The sequence below is a fragment of the Zonotrichia albicollis genome, unplaced genomic scaffold (assembly GCF_047830755.1).
Source record: "Zonotrichia albicollis isolate bZonAlb1 unplaced genomic scaffold, bZonAlb1.hap1 Scaffold_94, whole genome shotgun sequence".
Classification (NCBI taxonomy): Eukaryota; Metazoa; Chordata; class Aves; order Passeriformes; family Passerellidae; genus Zonotrichia; species Zonotrichia albicollis.
Window position 1 is genome coordinate 197,326 of NW_027428464.1, and position 20,717 is coordinate 218,042.

The following is a 20,717-nucleotide window of genomic DNA, read 5'->3' on the forward strand; positions in this document are numbered from 1 at the left end:
AGCGCTGCAATCTCTGAAGAGACTATATATATATAATCTTTCCATTCTTCTTCAGGGTGCTCTTGTTTGCTTAATACTGGAAACCTTAATGTGTCCTTCAGAGCCAGATAACCTTCCTCTTTTGGCAGTAGTACAGAACAGGGAATTTACCTGTTTTTTCAATATTTCAATATTTTTCAATATTTCAATCTTCCTGTCTACAGATTTTTGGCTGTGAAAATATTCTGGTATGATGAAATCATGTATCATTGAGTCCTTTTTGCTTGCAAAGCTCTCCATCATATAGGGCCATTGAATCTTCATCAGGATTTTACATTTTAGGTGCTTGTTGGAAGTTTTGATGGTATTCATCCCTTTTTTAGAAATGGAAGAAGCACAGAAGACACGAAGGCCTCAGTGTCCCCCATTGGATGAGGGACTATCAATATCTTAGCCAATATCATATCTAAAGGATGTGCACTGACATCTTCAGCATTTTTAGCTCTCTATCAGGAGATTCACAGAGTCCTAACATTCAGCCTGAGGAAACTCCTAATTTTGCAGGCCTTTTTTTTTCTTTTTTTTTGGTAGGACTTGATCTGTTTACAGGATTTTTCTAGACATGACAGATGTCAGCTCTGTTATCCACTGCTGCCCACTGGAGAGTGGACCTTTTGTGAACTCTGGTTCATAAAGGTCTACCAGTCCCAGTATTTGCCTGAGGTAGACAGGATCACTTGTCTGTCTGCAGGGTGATTGGTTGCACTGTCCCTCCATTACAGAAGTTCTTATCAACAGCTTCACGATAACAAGGAGCCTTTGTGATGTGTGGTCTGTATGTTGTTTTCTCTACCACCTCATGCATGAGACCAGTTTTAACTGGCAGTGACCTGATAAGCATTTTAGTCTCTTTCAAGAACCCTTTGCACAAGGCAAAGATTTAAAAGGACGTCTGTTACTCTAACTTCACCTCTAAAGAAACATTTATTGGTCTGGCAAGACTCCAAAGCAAAAGGAAAGGTGATGGAATGTGTATAAGTATTTTGAAACAAGCAAGATGTATGTCATTTTATTTTATTTTGATCCAGGGATTCAGAACAGTGCATGCCTTTGTATTGGTAGATGTTATGTGGTTCTGAGAACGCTGAACACTAGCACAGTCATGCATGACAACTGGTATGCCCAGCTGAAAGGCATTCACTATTCTGCCTGGTAAAGAGCTTCTGGAGTTACTAGTTCTAATTATCTGGAAGGTCTTGATTAGCAATGGAAATTACATTACATTTGAAATGCAGAGTGGACACCAAACAATGGGGTCTGCTTGACTACTGCTGGGTAGCGACTTATCATCTTCTTCCCCCTCCCAAAGGTTAGGCCATCACTCATAACAAAGTCATAAGAAAAGCTGAAGAGTTGAGTCACACAAGACAAGAAAGCAGTCACAGGTTGCATGGTTCAGGCAAGTTTAGGTATTTTAAGAGAAAATCACTCCCTTGAAAGATATAGAATTGTAAAGGTATAAACAAGAAATCAAGGAATGACAATTCAGCATTAATGAGGATCTCTTCCAGCAATTGCTAGATGGCTTGATTCTGCAGAAGCTACTCCTCAGGTCTTTTATTATGGATTCTGAGAACACAAATACTTAGCCTAGAAGCTCCTTAATTACCATCTGTCTTTTGTGTGTGCTTGTATTTGGTTTGCATGGCCAGGTTTTGGTAGCAGTGGGACTACAGGGGTGGCTTCTGTGAGAAGCTGCTGGAGGATTCCTCCATCTCCAGCAGAGCCAATGTCCAAGGCAGCTCCGAGATGGATGTGCTGCTGGCCAAGGCTGGGCCAATCAGAAATGCTGGCAACACCTCTGTGATAAAATATTTAAGAAGACAGAATTAAAGGTTATTATACAGCGGAAATTGTAGCCAGAGAAGAGCAGAGTGAGAATATGGGAGAGGAACACCCTGTTAACACCAAGGTCAGTGGAAAAGGAAGGCAAGGAGGTGCTCCAAGTCTGAGATTCCTCTGCAGCCCATGGTGAGAACCATGCTGAAGCAGGCTGTCTTCCTGCAGCCCATGAAGGTCCACGGGGATGCTGAGATCCACCTGCAGCCCATGGAAGAGACCAGCACCAGAACAGGTGGATGCCCAAGACTTGGCTGTGAACCCATGGGAAGCCCATGCTGGAATAGGTTCCTGCCAGGGACCTGTGCAGAGAAGAGCCCACACTGGAGCAGGTTTCATAGTGACCCTGTGGGGGGCCCACACTTGAGTAGGCTGTGCCTGAAGGATTGCACACTGTGAAAAGATGACCTACATTCCAGCAGTTTGCAGAGAACTGTTTCCTGTGGAAGTGACCCCATACTGGAGCAGGAGAAGGACTGATCAGCATCAGGAATAACGTGTGATGAACTGACTGTAAACCCCCATTCCCTGTCTCCTTATGCCACTGAGGGGGGGAGGTAGAGCTGGGAAGGAGAGAAGTGTGGGGGGAAGGTGTTTTTAAGGTTTATCTTACTTTTCATTTTACTTCTTACCTGCTTGGGTTCGGTTAGTAATAAATTTAATTAATATCCCAAATTGGAGTCTGTTTTGCCCGTGGCTGTATTTGGTGAGCGATCTCTCCCTGGCCTTATCCCAGCCCATGAATTCATTGCATTTTCTCCCCCCTGCCCAGCTGCAGAGGGGAGTGAGACACTGGCTTTGGTAAGTGTCTGGCATCCAGCCAGCATCAACCTACCACAGTGCTACAACAAAAACTGTGCTTATACATGCTTGAAGAATTTCTGCATGGCAAAACACACCCATAGTGACAAAGACAGGGCAATGGTTACTGTGTGACTATCCCAAAATCCAGAGTATGAGGCAATGCCGTGCAGAAACATGTGACAAATAACTAAGCAGTCAACTGGAGTTGCCCAGGCTTTCTTAGAGTCCATGGTGCCACTGCTACTGGAGCTTGTGATGAAAACACTCCTTGAACATTCAGAAGAAAGCAGCCAGGGGAAGGGAAAGGGTTAAAAAGAAGAGTGTAAAAAAGACCGTTAAAAGCAAGGTAATTGGAAGAGAAAAAGGAGGAAGCAGCCTTCAAAAAAATGCTCAGCTACAAAACACCTGGAAGACACTCAGCTAAGACCACAGAACAGCAAGAGCAATTTGAATGGAAAAGCACAGGGTCTTACATATGAGGCAGGATCTTCTCTGTGACAACGTATTTATCAATTTTCCTATTTCTTACACATTTTATGGGAGAGAATTATGTCTTTGATCCCAGTCTTTTAAGAGTGTGATTGGAGGGATTTCTTCAGACATGATCTTAAAGATCGTTGCATTCACAGCATCAACAGTGTTTTATTAGAACAGTAATGCTTGAAGACATAAATCTTATACTGCAACAGCCTTTTCACAAATTAAAAATTGTTTTCTCCCAATACATGTTCTCATGTATTTGTTCAAGAATCATTCTTTGTCTACAGAGAAAGAAATTTTTTAAGGTTTGATACATCCTTATTAGTTTTCCATGAGAGAGTTGACTCTGGAACTCACAAGGTGCAGTGGATTGCCATCCAACTTATTTCATGACCACTGAATATTTGGCTGTATTCATTTGCCCTTGTCAGAGGTGAATGACAAGAGCTTCTTGCTGAGAGCAGCTTCTTGCTGAGCTTTTCAGAGAAGTTCCCTGCTATTGCCATGGTTTCCCTCAAACAGTTACATGACAATCCTAGGAGAGCTGACAGTCTAAATCCTACAAGTATCCATCTAGTGTGGTGTCCTCCTTCCAAATATGTCTTTCAAAAATAGTGCAAAACACTACAATGATCAGATATGGAATAACTTGCTTTCCAACTTAAACTCTTCCTACTCAGTAATATTTGGATATTTTATTCTAAGGCCAAAGTATATGATATGAATATCTATCGGGAATAATTTAATTCTTCATTTTTCTAGTCCTTTATCTCTTTTCTATTCATAGAAAGAAAAAATTGTTTTAAACTTCACTAAATTATGCATTCTCATTACATATTTCATAGCTCAATCCAATGTTTTATGAAGAGTAGATCTTCCTGTCTGTTCTGCATGTTTCTTAATATAACTCCATGTTCCTTCTTTCTTTGTGAGGTATACTAGAAGGTCCTGATTATCTTTCCTATTTTTATACTTTTAACATAATACTTTCTTTGTTTTATAATCCTATTCCTCTTAGGCATGCTCTCCACAACTATTTATAGCCCATCTGTAGTCATCAGAGCCTTTATTTCTACTGGATTTTAACGAGCACGTCACTTCGTATTTTTCTTAATGAAAATGAACTGTGAGAATCTACATGAGTTTTACTCACAAAGCCCAGCTGACAGACTTAATTTGGACCGCAGGAGGTTGAACTAATGGTTTGTTGTCCCTCCCCCTTCTGCACCATCTCTCTCAGTTGCCTTTGATTTTTAAAATTTAACTAAATCTTTTAGCACATCAGTCAGGTATTTCAGAACCATGGACTGTGTTTACAGTCCTCTCAACTTGACTAAGTAGATTGTGTTTCACAAATTTTGTCACTTTATTTGCTCACTAATTTTTGTCAAGTTACTGAGAAGCAAATAAAAAAAATTTACTAGATAGCACTTCAGTAACCCACTTCTCTATATCTATCTTTGTTTTCATGTTATGATAATTAATTGTTTAATTCCATGATTTGGTTTCTGTCTCTCAGATGGTTTGGTTTTTTGAATAGTGATGCTATTGTTTCACACCTCAGTGACTCAAATAATGATGTTCTTTTGTTTCACACCTCAGGGGTTCTCACTAAGGTATTTTTTCTAACAGGCCAGGTCAAAGGTCCATAGAGTTCTAAATCCAAGATGCCACCTCTTCTTACATGTAAAACTTTTGTTACCTGTGACAATATATTTATCAAGTTTTCCTATTTCTTACACATTTTACAGGAGAGAATTACATATTCGATCCCAATCTTGTAAGAGCGTGATTGGAGGGATTTCTTCAGACATGATCTTAAAAATCATTGCATTCATAGCATCAATAGTGTTTTATTGGAACAGTAATAGACTTCTAAATCCAAGATACCACTTCTTCTTACATGTAAAACCTTTGTTACCTTAAGGAGGAACAGCACTTTTTGTTGGATCATTTGGAATTGGTAGCATTGCACCTACAAGGCATCTGTAGGCAGTAGCATCCAGTATCACTCAATAGACTGTGCCACTGCAACAAGCTACTAGAGAGGCTGTGCACTTTCTTCTAGTGAAAAAAACTGCATTTTTCATTATGTGTATACAAAATATTTACTATCTAAAAATGTCTAGTCCTGGAACTTAGTTAATATTTGCCCTCAATAAAAATAAAGAAATCAGGCATTTAATTTATTCCTTGAACAAAAAAAAAAAAAATTAAATACACATAGGATATAACAATAAATACATCTTTGCACACACACAAAAAAAATCCCACTTTCCTGACCATCATCTGAAATATCAAATTCCCAGAAGAACAAATTATTGGTTACCCTACTGTTACTATTAATTTTGAAAAATAACATGATACCTGACCTTAAAATATGGTAGATGAATATAAATTCCTTTTTCAAGATAAGACATTATTTTTCACAAGGATTAAAATGATTATTCAGTTGTTCAAGGACAAAACATCACAGAATCACAGAATCACAGAAATTCTAGGTTGGAAGAGACCTTTAAGATCATCGAGTCCAACCCATGTTCTAACACCTCAACTAGATCATGGCACCAAGTGCCACATCCAGTCTTTTTTTAAACTCTTCGAGGGATGGCGACTCTACCACCTCCCTGGGTAGATGATTCCAGTATTTGACCACTCTTTCTGTAAAATACTTCCTCCTTAATTCTAGCCTGTATCTCCCTTGACGCAGCTTGAGACTGTGTCCTCTTGTTCTGTCTGTTGTTGCCTGGAAAAAGAGACCAACCCCCAGCTCACCACAGCCACCCTTCAGGAAGCTGAAGAGAGTGATAAGGTCACCCCTGAGTCTCCTTTTCTCCAGGCTGAACAACCCCAGCTCCCTCAGTCGTTCTTCATATGGCTTGTGTTCCAAGCCTTTCACCAGCCTCGTTGCTCTCCTTTGGACACGCTCAAGCATCTCAACATCCCTCCTAAAGTGAGGGGCCCAGAACTGGACGCAATACTCCAGGTGAGGCCTCACCAGTGCTGAGTACAGGGGAAGAATGACCTCCCTGCTCCTGCTGGCCACACCGTTCCTGATACTGGCCAGGATGCCACTGGCCTGTATGGCCCCCAGGCACACTGCTGGCTCGTGTCCAGCCGACTGTCAACCAGCACCCCCAGGTCCCTTTCCACCTGAGCACTGTCCAGCCACACCGTTCCTAGCTTATATCGTTGCAGGGGGTTATTGTAGCCAAAGTGCAGGACTCGGCACTTGGACTTATTGAACTTCATCCCATTAGATTCTGCCCATCCATCCAACCATTCCAAGTCCCTCTGCAAAGCCCTCTGTCCCTCTAACAGATCAACACACGTTCCCAGCTTAGTGTCATCTGCAAATTTGCTAATAAAGGACTCTAAGCCCTCATCCATGTCATCAATAAAAATATTAAACAGAACTGGCTCCAGCATAGATCCCTGAGGGACACCACTGGTGACTGGTCACCAGCTGGATGCAGCACCATTCACCACCACCCTCTGGCCTGGCCATGCAGCCAGTTCTGAACCCAGCAAAGAGTGCTCCTGTCCAAGCCACGGGCTGCCAGCTTGTCTAGGAGTATGCTGTGGGAGACAGTGTCAAAGGCCTTGCTGAAATCCATGTAAACAACATCTACAGCCTTCCCTGCATCCACTAGGCAGGTTACCTGGTCATAAAAGGTGACCAGGTTGGTCAAACATGACCTACCCCTCCTAAATCCATGCTGGCTGGGTCTGATACCCTGGCCATCTTGTAAATTTTGCGTTAGGCTGACTGGTCTATAATTACCAGGATCTTCCTTTGCACCTTTTTTGTGAATGGGTATCACATTGGCCAGCTTCCAGTCATCCGGAACCTCACCAGTGAGCCAGGACTGTTGGTAAATGATGGAGAGTGGCTTTGCAAGCTCATTTGCCAGCTCTCTCATTACTCTGGGGTGGATCCCGTCTGGTCCCATAGATTTATGAACATCTAAGCATTTCAGTAGTTCTATGACTGCCTCCTCTTGGATAATGGGGGGACCATTCTGCTTCCTGTCACCATCAACCAGCCCAGGCGGGCAGGTGTCTTGAGGGCAAGTCATCTTCCCACTAAAAACTGAGGCAAAATAGGCATTAAGCACTTCTGCCTTTTCCTCATCTTCAGATACTAAGTTCCCTCCTTTGTCCAATAAAGAACAAAGGTTGGTCTTACCTTTCCTTCGACCATTAATATATTTGTAAAAACATTTTTTATTATCCTTTACAGAAGTTGCCATTCTAAGTTCAAACTGAGCTTTGGCCTCCCTAATTTTTTTCCTGCATGCTCTAGCAGCCTTCTTGAATACTTCCTTAGAGACCTGACCCTTCTACCAACGCTGATACATCCTCTTTTTATTTTAAGTTCCTCCAAAACCTCCTTGCCCAGCCAGGCTGGACGTTTACCCCGTTGACTGCTCTTTCAGCACACAGGGATGGTCTGTTCCTGTGCCCTCAAGATCTCTGTTTTGAGGTATGCCCACCCTTCCTGAACTCCTTTGTTCTTTAGGACTGCTTCCCAAGGGACGCTCTGAATAAGTCTCCTAAACAGGCCAAAGTCTGCCCTCCGGAAGTCCAATGCAACAGTTTTACTGGTGCTCTTCCTGACTTCACTAAATATTGAGAACTCTATTATTTCGTGATCACTCTGCCCCAAGCGACCTCCAACCACCACATCTCCCACCAGCCCATCTCTGTTTGCAAACAGCAGATCTAACATAGTCCCTCCCCTGGTGGGTTCACCCACCAGCTGCAACAAAAAGTTGTCCTCCATACATTCTAAGAATTTCTTGGACTGCCTCTTTAATGCTGTATTAAGTTCCCAGCAGATGACTGGTAGGTTGAAGTCACCCACAAGAACAAGGACAAGGACAAGGACAAGGACAAGGACAAGAACAAGAACAAGAACAAGAACAAGAACAAGAACAAGAACAAGAACAAGAACATACTGCAAAATGAAAACTTTGCAACTGCAGGCACTCTTTAAACCAGCTTGGAGATAGGCTGAAAGGTGAGGAATTTATTTTCATGTAAATTCGGTGCTTGCATTTCAGGCAGAAACATCCCTTCCTCCTTGCAACATTATTTTTGAAACTAGATTAAATCGTTCATCAAGTTTTTTTTTCTCAAAGCACTAGGCATTCCAAAATGGAAGTGCTGTCTCCAGTACACTGTGAAACTAAATTTTGTTTGATGAACTCATAAAGTAACAAGTTTGACACACTCTTCCAAATTTTATCAAGTCATCATTTACAGGGGTTCAGAGTCACAGCCTATATAAAAACTCTCAAGAGACCCTTCCTGTCCTAACTGCTCAGCACAAATGCTCTTCATTCTCACAAAATTCCACACTGCTCAGTTCCACTATGCAATTTGCTTTCTTGTAGTCTAACTGGGCCCAGAGAATGGTGGAGTTACGTCCAGATGATGGCCAGTCACAAGCGGTGCTCTGCAGGGCTCGGTGCTGGGGCCTGTCCTGTTCAGTATCTTCACTGACAAACCAGGGGATCAAGTGAACCCTTAGTCACTTTGCACCAAGATGTGCAGAACTGTTGATCTGCTGGAGGGCAAGAAGACTCTGCAGAGAGATCTGAACAGGCTGGATCAATGGGCTCAGGTCAATGGTCTGAGGTTCAACAAGGCCCAGTGCTGGATCCTGCCCTTGTGTCACAACAACCCGGGCAGTGCTAGAGGCTTGGGGAAGAGTCACTGGAAAGCTGCCCAGTGGAAAAGGACCTGGGGGTGCTGGTTGGCAGCAGCTGAACATGAGCCAGGGTGTGCCCAGGTCGCCAAGAAGGCCAGTGGCATCCTGGCCTGGATCAGCAACAGCGTGGCCAGCAGGACAGTCTACCCTGTACTGGGCACTGGTGAGGCCACACCTCAAATCCTGTGTTCTGTTTGGGCCCCTCACTACACAAGGACATTGAGGGGCTGGAGTGTGTCCAGAGAAGGGCAATGGAGCTGGTGAAGGATGTGACACACAAGTCTTATGAGAAAAAGCTGAGGGTGCTGGGGTTGTTTAGCCTGGAATACAGGAGGCTCAGGGGAGGCCTTATCTCTCTCTACAACCACCTGAAGGGAGGCTGTAGCCATGTGGTGGCCAGTCTCTTCTCCCAAAACACAAACGGCAGGACAAGAGGATATAGATTCAAGCTGTGCCAGGAGAGGTTGAGGTTGGACATCCGAATACCTTAGAAGTGTTCAAAAGTCAAGATTTTTTGTTACTCACTTGTCACCTCTACTGATTTACAAACCTCCACTACATGCCATCACAATCCTTTCCTCAAAATCAAGACTCCTTGGAACAGAAGCAGCTACACTTTTGTGAGGGTTGGATGAGTGGACAGTGGGGTAGATTGAAAACTAGGTGACTGGCAGATCCCAGAAGGTCATGATCAGTGGCACAGGGTATATTTGGAGGCCTGTCATTAGTGTTGTCCCCCAAAACTCAATATTGGGTCCAGTACTGTTTAATTTGTCCATCAATGACTTGGATGAAGGGACAGAGGCCTCCTCAGCAAATTAGTAACACAAAGCTAGGAGGAGTGGCTGATACCCCAGAGGGCTGTGCCATGCTTCAGAAGGACCTCAACAGGGTGGAGAAATGGACAAAGAACCTTCTGAAGTTTAACCAAGGTACACACAGGTTCTGGCATGGGAAGGATAACACCCTGTACCAGCACAAACTGGGGGTCGACCTGCTGCAAAGCAGCTCTGCAAAGAAGGACCTGGTGATCCTGGTGGACAACAAGCTGTCCATGAGCCAGCAGTCCCCTTGTGGCCAAGAAAGGGATCCTGGGATACACTAGGAAGATAGCATCACTAACAGGTCAAGGAAGGTGATCCTACTCCTCTATTCAACCCCAATGGGGCCACAATTGGTGTTCCATGTCCAGTTCTGGGCTCCTCAGTAGAATACATGGATCTCCTGCAGTGAATATAGCGGAAGGTAACAAAGACAATTGAGGGACTGGAGCACTTCTCTTACAAGGACAGATTTGGGCCTGTTTAGCCTCAGGAAGAGACAAGTAAGAAACAACCCCACCAATATGTGCACATATCTAAAGAGTGGTGCCAAGAGGATGGAGCCAGGCTCTCGTCCGTCGTTCTAAGCAGTAGCACATAAGGCAACTGGCAGAAACTGATGCACAGGAAGCTCCACCGGAACAAGAGGAAGAGCTTTACTGTGCAGGTGACTGCACACTGGAACAGATTGTCCAGAGAGGTTGTGGAGTCTCCCCCACTGGAGAGAGAGTGGGGGAGAACTCAAGAACCATCTGGGCACAATTCTTTGCTCTGGGATGACTCTCTTTAAGCACAGATTTGACCAGGTGACCCACTCTGGTCCCTTCCAACTTGACCGTTCTGAGATTCTGTGATTATGTAAAACAACACCGTTGGGATCCAGACTGGCCGCTTCATTTTACGGCAGACGAAGCGGGACTTCACACCTCTGGTCCCTCCCTGGCCGCTGCCCGGTGACGGGAGCGCGCCCGCCGGTCCCGCTCGCGACGCGCGCAACGGCCGCCGGGCGGCGAACGCGGGCGCAGTACGCGCTACCATGGCCCTCCCCGCCTGCGCTTTCTACGGCGAAGATGAAGATCCCGATGACGATGACGATCCCGATCCCGCTGCTGCTCCACCCGGCGGCGGAAGTGGAACGACGCGGAGGGCGCTAACTCATTCCGATATCACACCGCCGAAGTGGCGCTTTTGTCGCCAGGCTTTTCCCACCCGCCTGCCCCGCGCCCCCTCGCACCACTCCGCACGGCCGGCAGCGCAGCCACCACCATCCCTCTCCTTCCCTAACTCCCACCCTCTCCTTCCGGGCCTCCACGGCGCCTCCTTCCCCGGCTTCCGGGCCGGCTCCGCCTCCTCCTTCCCCTGCCGGGACATATTTTGCCGAGCGGGGGCGCTGGCGGGCCCGGCAGTAGTAGCCGTCGCTGCCGCCATCGTTGCAGGACGGTTTCAGTCTTCTCAGCTCCCCAACATGGCAGCAGCGGCGGGAGGCAGCCGCGCATCTCGCAGGCCGGCGCTGCTGACCCCTCGCGGCAACGGGGACCGCACCGTGTTCCTCTTCGACCGGCGCCGGGAGCAGGCGGACCCGGACGAGAAAGTGCTCAGCTACGGCAAGGACAACTACCGCGCTTTCCGCAGCGCCGTCTGCCAGGTACGCGGCAGGGCGGGCGCGTCGGTGGCGTTGTTTCACGAGTGAGCGTCCGTCCCTGAGGCGCTGGGGCTGGGGGGCGGCTGGGGCGGGGCGGGGGTGTCACAGCCTACTCGGGGGCCGCCGCGCCCGCCGCCTGCCCGCCAGCTTTGTTGCCGGGATAGGTGGGCGGCCATGGCGGAGAGCCCGCGGCCGCCCCGTCGCCGTCGCCTTTCTCCCGCAGCCCGAGAGGCCGGTGCGGGGCGGCGGCGGGAGCAGCCCCTGGCGGCGGGCGGGAAGGCAGCGGGCGGCCCCCCAGCGCCCCCGCGCGGGGAGCGGCGGCGGCGGGCGCGGTGCCGCGCTCCGGAGGGCGTTTGTAGCTGACGCGGTGCTTGGTGCCCGGTCACAGCGCCGGCTCGGGGGTCTCGCAGGTCGCTTCCAACCGAGATGGTTCTGTGGCTCTGTTTCTGTTGTCCAAAGTATCGGCGATGAGCGCCGTTTCCCGTCTGCAGCCGTGGCTGCCATTTAAATACCGTGTCTGGCGGCGCCTTTGCTCTGTCGCGTGTCCTTTCGGTTCTTTTTCTCTGTCGTAACGCGAAACGAAACTTACTCCGTCTTCACAGCTCGGGAAGGTGGAGATTGTTTTCCGCGTACGGGCTGTTCCCAGTAGTTTGCTGGCGCTGCCAGTAGGCATCGCCCGTTTCTGTCATGGTTTCGTTTTCTGAGCGAGTGGTGAATGCCATAAACCTCTTAGCTGCCTGCATGTTTCACCATGTGAAATGCGCAGGAAAATCAGCTCTGAATTTCTGTACTAATTTAGTCTGATAAAAAATTTAATTTTAGTTTCTTTATCCAGTATAATTTGCACTTCGTTTTCTAGCATGTAAATTCTATTTTTTACATATAGATTGGATTATAATAAATATCCGGTTTACATTTTAATAAATATAATTATTTCTAAATTTTATAAAAATGTATCGATTATTTATGAGCAGTATAAATACTACCAAGTATCACTTTTCTATGTAATATAACTATATCATGATTAAATATATAATTAATATAATTATATGTGATGATAATTATATAGAAGATACAGGCAAAATATTTATTGAGGAAAAAATAACTAAATAAGTAGTGTATAAATTGTTCTATGTCTAGACAGTGTTTCTTGTAATGGCTTCCTACTGTGATGGAAGCTTTGAGTTTCCAGTGTCAGCAGAGACAGCTGTCATTTGTGATTGCAGAGTTCTGTGTCCAAAATGGCATCGCCATGGCAGAGGCATCTTCCCTAGAAGTGTCCACAAAAGGAGTGGAGGTGGCACTTTGTGATATGATATGGTTTAGAGAGTATGAAGTCTTGGAAGACTGGGAAGTCTTTTCCAGCCTTTTTGATTCTGTACTCATAAATAAAGGGGCTGTGGAGTGTTTTGCTTTGTCTGATCCGTGCCCGATAAAGACATGAATGCACTACAGTGTAACATTCTGGAAAGCTAGACTTTGGGGTGGGTTCATGACCTTCCAAGGGTTTGTATCTCCTGTGAGTAATTCATGAGTGTTACATAATTTTCTTCTAGAATTGTCTTAATAGATACAACTACGCCTAGCAGATGGGCTCAAGAATACTAAGTATTTTCAGTAGTTGAGGCGAATATGTACCTGATGAACCCACCCCTCTTTTAATTTTGTATTTTATCGACGAGCTGAGTTTACCACTAATTTACAATTTGTTATAGAACGGAGTCTGTCTTTTCTGGGCTTTTTTACATATAGCCCACTCCACTGGAGTCACACTCCAGTGACTTAATGTTTCCATACGTCCACATGGTGTTCAGTTCACAGAGCTTTTGGCATATTCGCAGTTTTATTAAGAACTAAGCCATCATCACCAGCTGTGACACATCTTGGGTACAAACAGCTTTGGGGATTTTTTTACCAGAGAAATGTTTTGATGTTTTGAAGTTGGTACCTTAATGCTGTTAGGCAGACTTCTTGCATGGGCAGCCAAGCGTGTGAGAAGCCTGATGCTGCAAAGCAGACCTTGCTGAGTTTGAATGTGCTGCCTGTGAAAGTACAATTTTCAAGTATAGTTTTTTTACTATGTTTAATATTACAAGCCTTGTCACCAGTCCTGGTGGCTGTTTTGCGTATTAAGGGTAACAGTCTGTGCTCTTACAAACTTATGCAGCAAGAACCTCAGCTGATTATTCTCTTAGAGAAAGACCTTCTCCAATAATGTGTTTACTGTTATGAATAGGAACGAGGCCAAACTTTCTCTGGAGAAAGAGGTTCTCGTTTATTAAAACAGCTGCAAGGAACAGAGTACCCAGGATAAGCCCAGGCACCCACACAGCGAGCCAAAACCAGAACAGTGCGCTAACCCCAAGTGCACTGGGTTCTCCCCACAAAACAAGTCTCCAAAAAAAGAACCCCGACCCAACCGAACATCCCCCATTTATAGCCCCCTTTGAGTCCAGGATTGGTCCGTTTTGGATCCGCATGGTGATTGGTCCATTTCCAGGCTTCTCATTGGTCTTTAACGCCGTTCATTCTGGACCAATCGTTTCTGCAGGGCTTCAAATGATTGGTCAGATCTTCCATCCAATCCGTCTTCAACCTCGCCTTACCCCGCCAGACCGCCCTTCCACCAAACCCTGGAGCCTTGTCCTAGAACATTCTAATCAGCCCTCCCCTTAACATAATACAATTAATATAACATAATTAATACAATATAATTGAACTATACCCTAATTTAACGTAACTTAACTTTTACCTATAACATTTGCCATCGGTGAGTGTGGTCAGAGATGCCTCTGTCACTGCTACTTTCAGTGTAATGACTCTTTGCACTTTGCAACTGTCATCATCTGATATGTGGGGCATCTGACTCTAAAAAAGGGCTGAGACAGGTGGATTGGCATGACCTCTAAATGTTGGTACAGTGAAAACTGGGCAGGCAGAGGGTTGGGATGTTTGCTACCTCATGTCTCCCACACCAACAATATACAAGTTCTAGGACTTCTGGAAGAACATTTTAGCTTCTCAGTTCTCCAAGAGCTTTGTAAATTGTGTTTCTCTGAGTGTTGCACTCCAAAGTTCTCCATTTCTGGCATCTTGAAAGTTGCAACTAATTACTTTTAGGAGAAAGTGATGAATGGGTTCACTGGCTTGGGACAGACTTTCCTAGGTTCGTGGTGCTGAAAAGAGCAGGGAAGTAATGAAAGCTCAGGAAGAATGATTCTTTTGTTAAGCGGATTTTGAGTTAGTTCATACTAAGTTGAAGTGGAATGTTGTAGTCACTTTTAGACAATTCAAGCTGTTAGGCACTGTCAGACTGCTTGATTGGGCAGATACCAAGTATGCAGCAATGTTGTTTCCACAGGTCTCCTGTCTGGTGGCTCAGCCTCAGTACAGGCTCAGCTTTCAATGGACTTTGGCAATTTGTCATGCAGCTGAATGATGTGAGTGCAGCAGCAAAGGCACTCCCATGTGGTCATGGATGACAAGGATGCCAGAAATATTAAGGTCTTGGAACTGTGTATGTTGTGAACATCTTCCTGTGGCACAAGAGGATTCTTCTGGGTAGATCTGAATGTATAGGAGTCTTTAAGGTGAATAAGGGGGTTCAGTGCTGTGTGTTGCTTCTTCTTGGCAGTACAGTTTCTTGTGCTCCTTATTGTTGTCTTCTGTTAGGTCTGTACCCTACTGCTTGTCCTGATCTTTAGAGTATAATTCAAAAATACTTAGTAGCAGTAAGCAAAATGTAGCTAAACCGTTGGCAGCTAATCTGAGATTCCTTGCTCACCTTATCCAGGTGCACAGTGGAACTGGAACACTTCAGTTTGTTGCTGAGATGGCAGAAATCCTTCAGTCACTTAGAGAGGCCATGCTCCTTTGATAGCAGAAAGGTGTCTGTGCTGAAAACTGCACAGACGTTTAGCTACGTATGGAGGGATTTTTAAGAGGATTTGAGGTGAACTACCAGTCTGAAGACAGTTAATGGTACTAAGATTAGGGTAACTATTTGTATAGGATCCAAAGTCATTGGTGAATGCTTCCTTAGTTCTTCTGAAGCTTCTCTTCATTGTTGTGATCTCCTTGTGTAAAAGAAAGAAAGCATAGATCTGTAATCTATGTAAAAAGTAAATATCTGTAATTAAATACTCAACAAATATCACAATAAACCAATGTTTTTTGCTTTTAGTCTTTTGTCGAGATTCCCATTGTATCCTAACCTGCTTACTATTTAAATAGATATTTAAATAGATTTTGCCAATCCACCCAAATAAATTCCAATGTCTCAGTGAGCCAAGAAGCAGAAAAGGATATTTATTAAGATGGTGCATGGAAAATAAGCATAAGTGTAATATCAAATCAAGACAAGAAATAAGTGAAAATTTTGGTGAATATTTGCTTACAATGCGCAATAAATAAAGTATAATCAAATTATTTGCAATCAAAGAATAAATATTAGGAACTTCTGCAAGTTTGTATCACCAAAGCATCATTCTGATAAATGTTTAATAGAGATATGTCCATTAATGATAAAATCAGTCCATCTTGCAATAATTGTATTTTTGTATTTTAAGCCCTATGTTTGTTTAGCAATTTTAGCAATTCTGTGTAACCAGAAACTAAGAATATATGTATTTTAAACATGCTAGGCATACACAAAGCAAGTTTCTCTTTGATTTTTAAAGACACTGCTAGAAATACTGTAAGATGCAGCAATGCTGTAATTTTTTTTCCAACACTGTCACACTGTATTTCAGGCATCACTGAAATTGTTATTGATGTTTTGATGGGAAGAAGGATGCAGTTTGCCTACCTTTGTGCATTTGGGTACAGCCTTATGTGCATCAGTTGATTTGGAAAGCTGAGTGGCTTGTAGGTTCCTGGTCAAATTCAAGTGTTGGCAACACAGTCAGATGAAGAGTACCTGCAGTCTTTAGGATTAGTTATCCAGGTGCAGTTGTTAGATGTGACGAAATATTTTTTGGTTTTGAAGAGTGGTTTGTGAATTCTTGTTCCTTTAACAAGTGGTGCCATACAAACTATTTTGGTAGGAGAAGCTGGCATGAAGTTAATGTTCAAGTTTTGGCTGATAGCTGCACTGAGTATTTGTGATTGTGATTTTAGATGTGGTAGTTTGTGAAGATCTTGTGGAAGTTACTGTCTAGACTCAGACTAAGTCTAGTAACATGCTCTTTGTAGAAATTCTGGGGTCCCAAGCTTCTTTCTGCTTGCTAAAAGTTGCAAATCTTGAAAAGATGTCTGAGTTAATGCATTATTCTGGACAAATACACTTGTGACTTCTGTAGAGATGTTGTGTCATACCATTTGCCTCTTTTCTTTTTTTCTCTTTTTCCATCAAAATTGTGATAAAACTTTAAGGCATCTCAAAAACCTATTCTATTACTGGATCTTGTGATACATAGCAATGTTCTAGGTGTTTCTGTTAAACTCTTAGTTCTTAACTTCTTAACATCTTCTATTGATTACTTTTCGTAAATATTTAGAGGTGTATCAACTGAACTTCTGAAAGTAGTGAAGCTTTTAAGTATGACAGAGGACAAGGACTTTGAAGTTCTGCAAATGTTATCCTCTGTAATTTGTTCTTTAGATGGAGATGGTGCTGTCAATAAAGGATGGTTGGAAAATATTTTTAGAGCGTTAGTGTTCATCGCAGGTTTTTGTCTGCAGATAGTCTCTAAAAACCATTTGACCAGAATACACAGGCTCCTGTGTATTTCTGTAATATATAATTTTTTGATTTTAGCTCTAAGAAATGTTTAGAAATAATTTCTACCTTTATTTTTAATTTTAGCTGCTTTTCTAGAGACTTTTGGATTCCTCTTAGTTAGTGTCCAAATATATTATATAAAAGTTTGTGTTGTGCCATTAGGGAAGCTTATTGAGATTATGATTAGAGATGACTGTTATCATCCTGCCCTGCTACCATGAGTGCTTAGTCCCAGGTCCTCACTAAGACATCCTCAGCAAGTTGTCATTGTGTTGAGAACTGTCCTGACAGTGGATTGGAAAAGTTTATTTGATTAGCATTTTTATGAGGCATGTACAGTTCTCTTTTACTTCTGACAAGGTCTCCACTTAATCTTTTTATATTTTAGTTTTCATATCTGCTACTTCTATTAATTGCCTTAATATTACATAGTTGTATGAATAGTTGAGAGAGATGATACAAAAGACAGTTCTTGGCTTGAAAATCTGGGATTTGAGAATGAAAAGGTTTCCCGTAAATGAGTACTGTCATTTCATCGATTTGTTGATGTAAGAGATTTCTCTCCATTTGGACTGATAAATGTTCATTAAGTGGGCTAATTAACTGATAAATGCATGTCTTTCAGATGATAATTTGGTAAATAGCATGGGATATTCAGGTAATCAGTGCAAAATTAGAGAAGGCTACAGCCTTCTCAGTGTTTGGGTGTGGCTCTTAGCTTCATTTTTTCAGATTCCTGGACGAGTTTTTGTAAAGCAGCTGCTGGATCAATTTGAAATACTTTAAAAGCTATATTGCCTTTTGCCATGTTGGGTAGCTAAGTGTATAACTATGAAGGAGAGCATTGAAAATGACGTTATCAAATTTCTTTATGTTTAACTAATACAGTTCAGGTTCCACTTTAGAGGTTTGCATTGGCAGTACAGTTCTAATAGTCAGAAAAAATACTTCTTGGATGTGGAAGGTGACTCCATGGATGTTATGTCTCTGTTATCCTTTGGCTGCATCACTAAGGCCTGCAGCCATTTATTCTCATTATTCTCATGTGCTGTCTGCCTGGATTGGTTATGGTCAGAGGATGCAGAATTTTAAGGGTACAGAAGTTGCATATTGTAGGGAACAACTGTTTGTGTTGGAAAGGTTTGGATTCCAAGAGGTTAAACATCTTTTCTGAAGATACTGTAGTCTTGGCTTCACTGTTCTACCTTTGTCATGTTGGAGAGTGTTCTGTTCCTTCAGTTTTAAAAGTCACCACCAGGAGGACCGGAGGAAGCAGGGCAATGACTCTGTCCTTACAGCAGGTTATTTCTCCTTCACCTACTGCCTCAGGCCTCTTCATGTGACTGCTAGCTGCGGTGGTGCACACACTAAGTTAAATATTTACTCTTTGAACACCTTTTCCAAGGCAGTTAGCAAATCCAGAGGCAAAATCTATGTTGACTTCATGTTGAGTGTTTTAATTGGCTCAGTAGGCAGGTAAGACTTGCTGTGTGTGTAGATCAAGTAGCAGTAAAACTTTTGAGCTTTTGTGCTCATATGTGAAAGAGAAAAGAAACAGAAGTGTAAGCTGCTGAGGAGTTATCTATGGTTTGAGGTTTGTTTTGAGGTTTGTTGGGGGTTTTTTGATTTAGGAAGAAAACCTGTGACTGAAGCTGGTACACAAACTGAACCGTGCTTCTTGATTCAGACTTAAAGGTTAAAGATACCACAGTTCGTTCATGCTTTCATGTGTCATACCTGTAAAGTGCTCTGCTGAAAGCTTCTTGGGCATGTGACATTGTCTCAAACTCCTTTAGCATTATATAAATCTCATGTCATAAACATCTACCAGCAGATTGAGAACTATTAACTTTATTTATCATTAAACATAGGTGATGCTCCAGACTGATCCTCCAGTTACAAGGAGGGCATTTTTCTTGTTTGTACAGGCAGCTTTTTTTGCATCTGTATCATTCCATGGGTTTAAGGATTGATATCCTGCTGTGTGCAAAACAGGCTAAACTCAGGGGGTTTTGTTTTTCTTAATTTAACTTATTGCCTGTTAATACAAACTTCTGATGATTGATTGTGGGGGAAATTAATCACTTAGAGAAGTGATGCATTTCCTTCCCGTTTTCCAAACTCATCTTCTGTCATACACCATTCTTTTCCCATTCGTAGTTTAATTTATCCTTGTTTTCCCAATGCACATCTCATGGTCAATCCCAATTCCTTTAGGCAACAGGTGGTGTGAGACATCAGGGCATGTGCAGGACTTTATTCTGCTGCTCGTGCTGTTGGTTTTCCTGCTATGATGAATTGCCATAGGTCTCAGTTCCATGGGAGTAGGAGGACAGAGAGAGGAGATTCTGTGCCCTGATGTGGGTCCTCCATGGGCCTCAGCACCTTTGGGACCCTCCTTGCTCTGGTATGGAGAACATCCTTTCAGCGGGTCTGTCCTGGGCAATGTCTCCTGATGCATCTCCTCTGTTGCTTCTCTTTTGTCTCTTCTATGTCTTCCCTCACAAGTTGGAGCAGAAGCACCATGCGCCCTTCTGGTGGAAATTTGGGGGAGGAGTGGGTTATTTGCATGGATTTGAGAGCTATCTGCAACTGGCTATGGCTGTCACAGGGCAATTGATTGTCTCTTCTCACACTGGTCACCCCTACAGCTCTCTGACATCAAAGCCCGGCAGCGTACGCTCAGCACGCTTCCAAGTGTGGTTTAGCAACTCATTTGGTTTTCAGTCAACAGCTATGGTTGTTTTCCCAGAATATTAAAATTTTGGATTGTTGACATAATTTCTACTTTTTAGGCTTTTGCTGTAATTTTTCTCTTCTCTATGTATGTAACAGTTCATCTTTGTACTATTTTAACTCTTGCATTTGCATGTAGTGATAATATGTAAGCAACAGTTTAGAGTTCCTTGCCTTTTCACGTCTGCCTTTTCTAGCTTGTGGATTTATTTGAAGTTCGTATCTGTTTTTTCCCCAACGTCTCTTCTTTTGTATACAAAAAGATAAAAGCTTTCACTTAGTTGTTTGAACACATTGACTTCCAAACATTCTTTCACTGTGAATGTGCAGAGGCATTTCTGAGCATAGTGATTGTACTCTTGAAGATTTTGGTGACAGCGAAAGCTTCATCATGGTTGTGTGTCTGGATTATCATAGAATAACTCAGATTTATCGCATGAATGTGTTTCTGGGTTGTCTCATAAATCTTATCAAATTGAGTTGTGTACATCTTCAGTACTTACTTGGAAAAGGGCACCATGCTGGGCTGAAAAAGACATAGCAGTGAAACCTGAACTTCTTACCAACAGAAGATACCATGTTATCTTCTAAATGGACAAATCTTACTGAGAAATTAAACATTTGACCAAACACTGTCTGTTAGAACTGAATGAAAATTGCCAACTGTACTAGTAAATTGCCCAGTAGGTTCACTTTAATTCAGGAATCACCAGCAGCTTCTCGTTCTGGAAATCAGATCCACATACTGGCACAGCTGTGCAGCTGCTTCACTGCTACCTGGCGTAGTGGGAAGAGACAGGGACTAGGATAACCAAGAATGTAGGAGAGGGGGAGGGAGGAAGTAAAACAAGTAAGTCTGATATAGAAGTGAAGCATTCAAACTGAGTAATCCCCAAAGTTTACAAAGCATATGGCCTG

General features: G+C 43.4%; 1 pseudogene; it reads left to right on the forward strand.

The window, feature by feature from the left end:
* Positions 1–10,720: 10,720 nt before the first annotated feature.
* LOC141728108 (structural maintenance of chromosomes flexible hinge domain-containing protein 1-like) overlaps positions 10,721–20,717 on the forward strand; it is a 32,485-nt pseudogene continuing 22,488 nt past the window's right edge.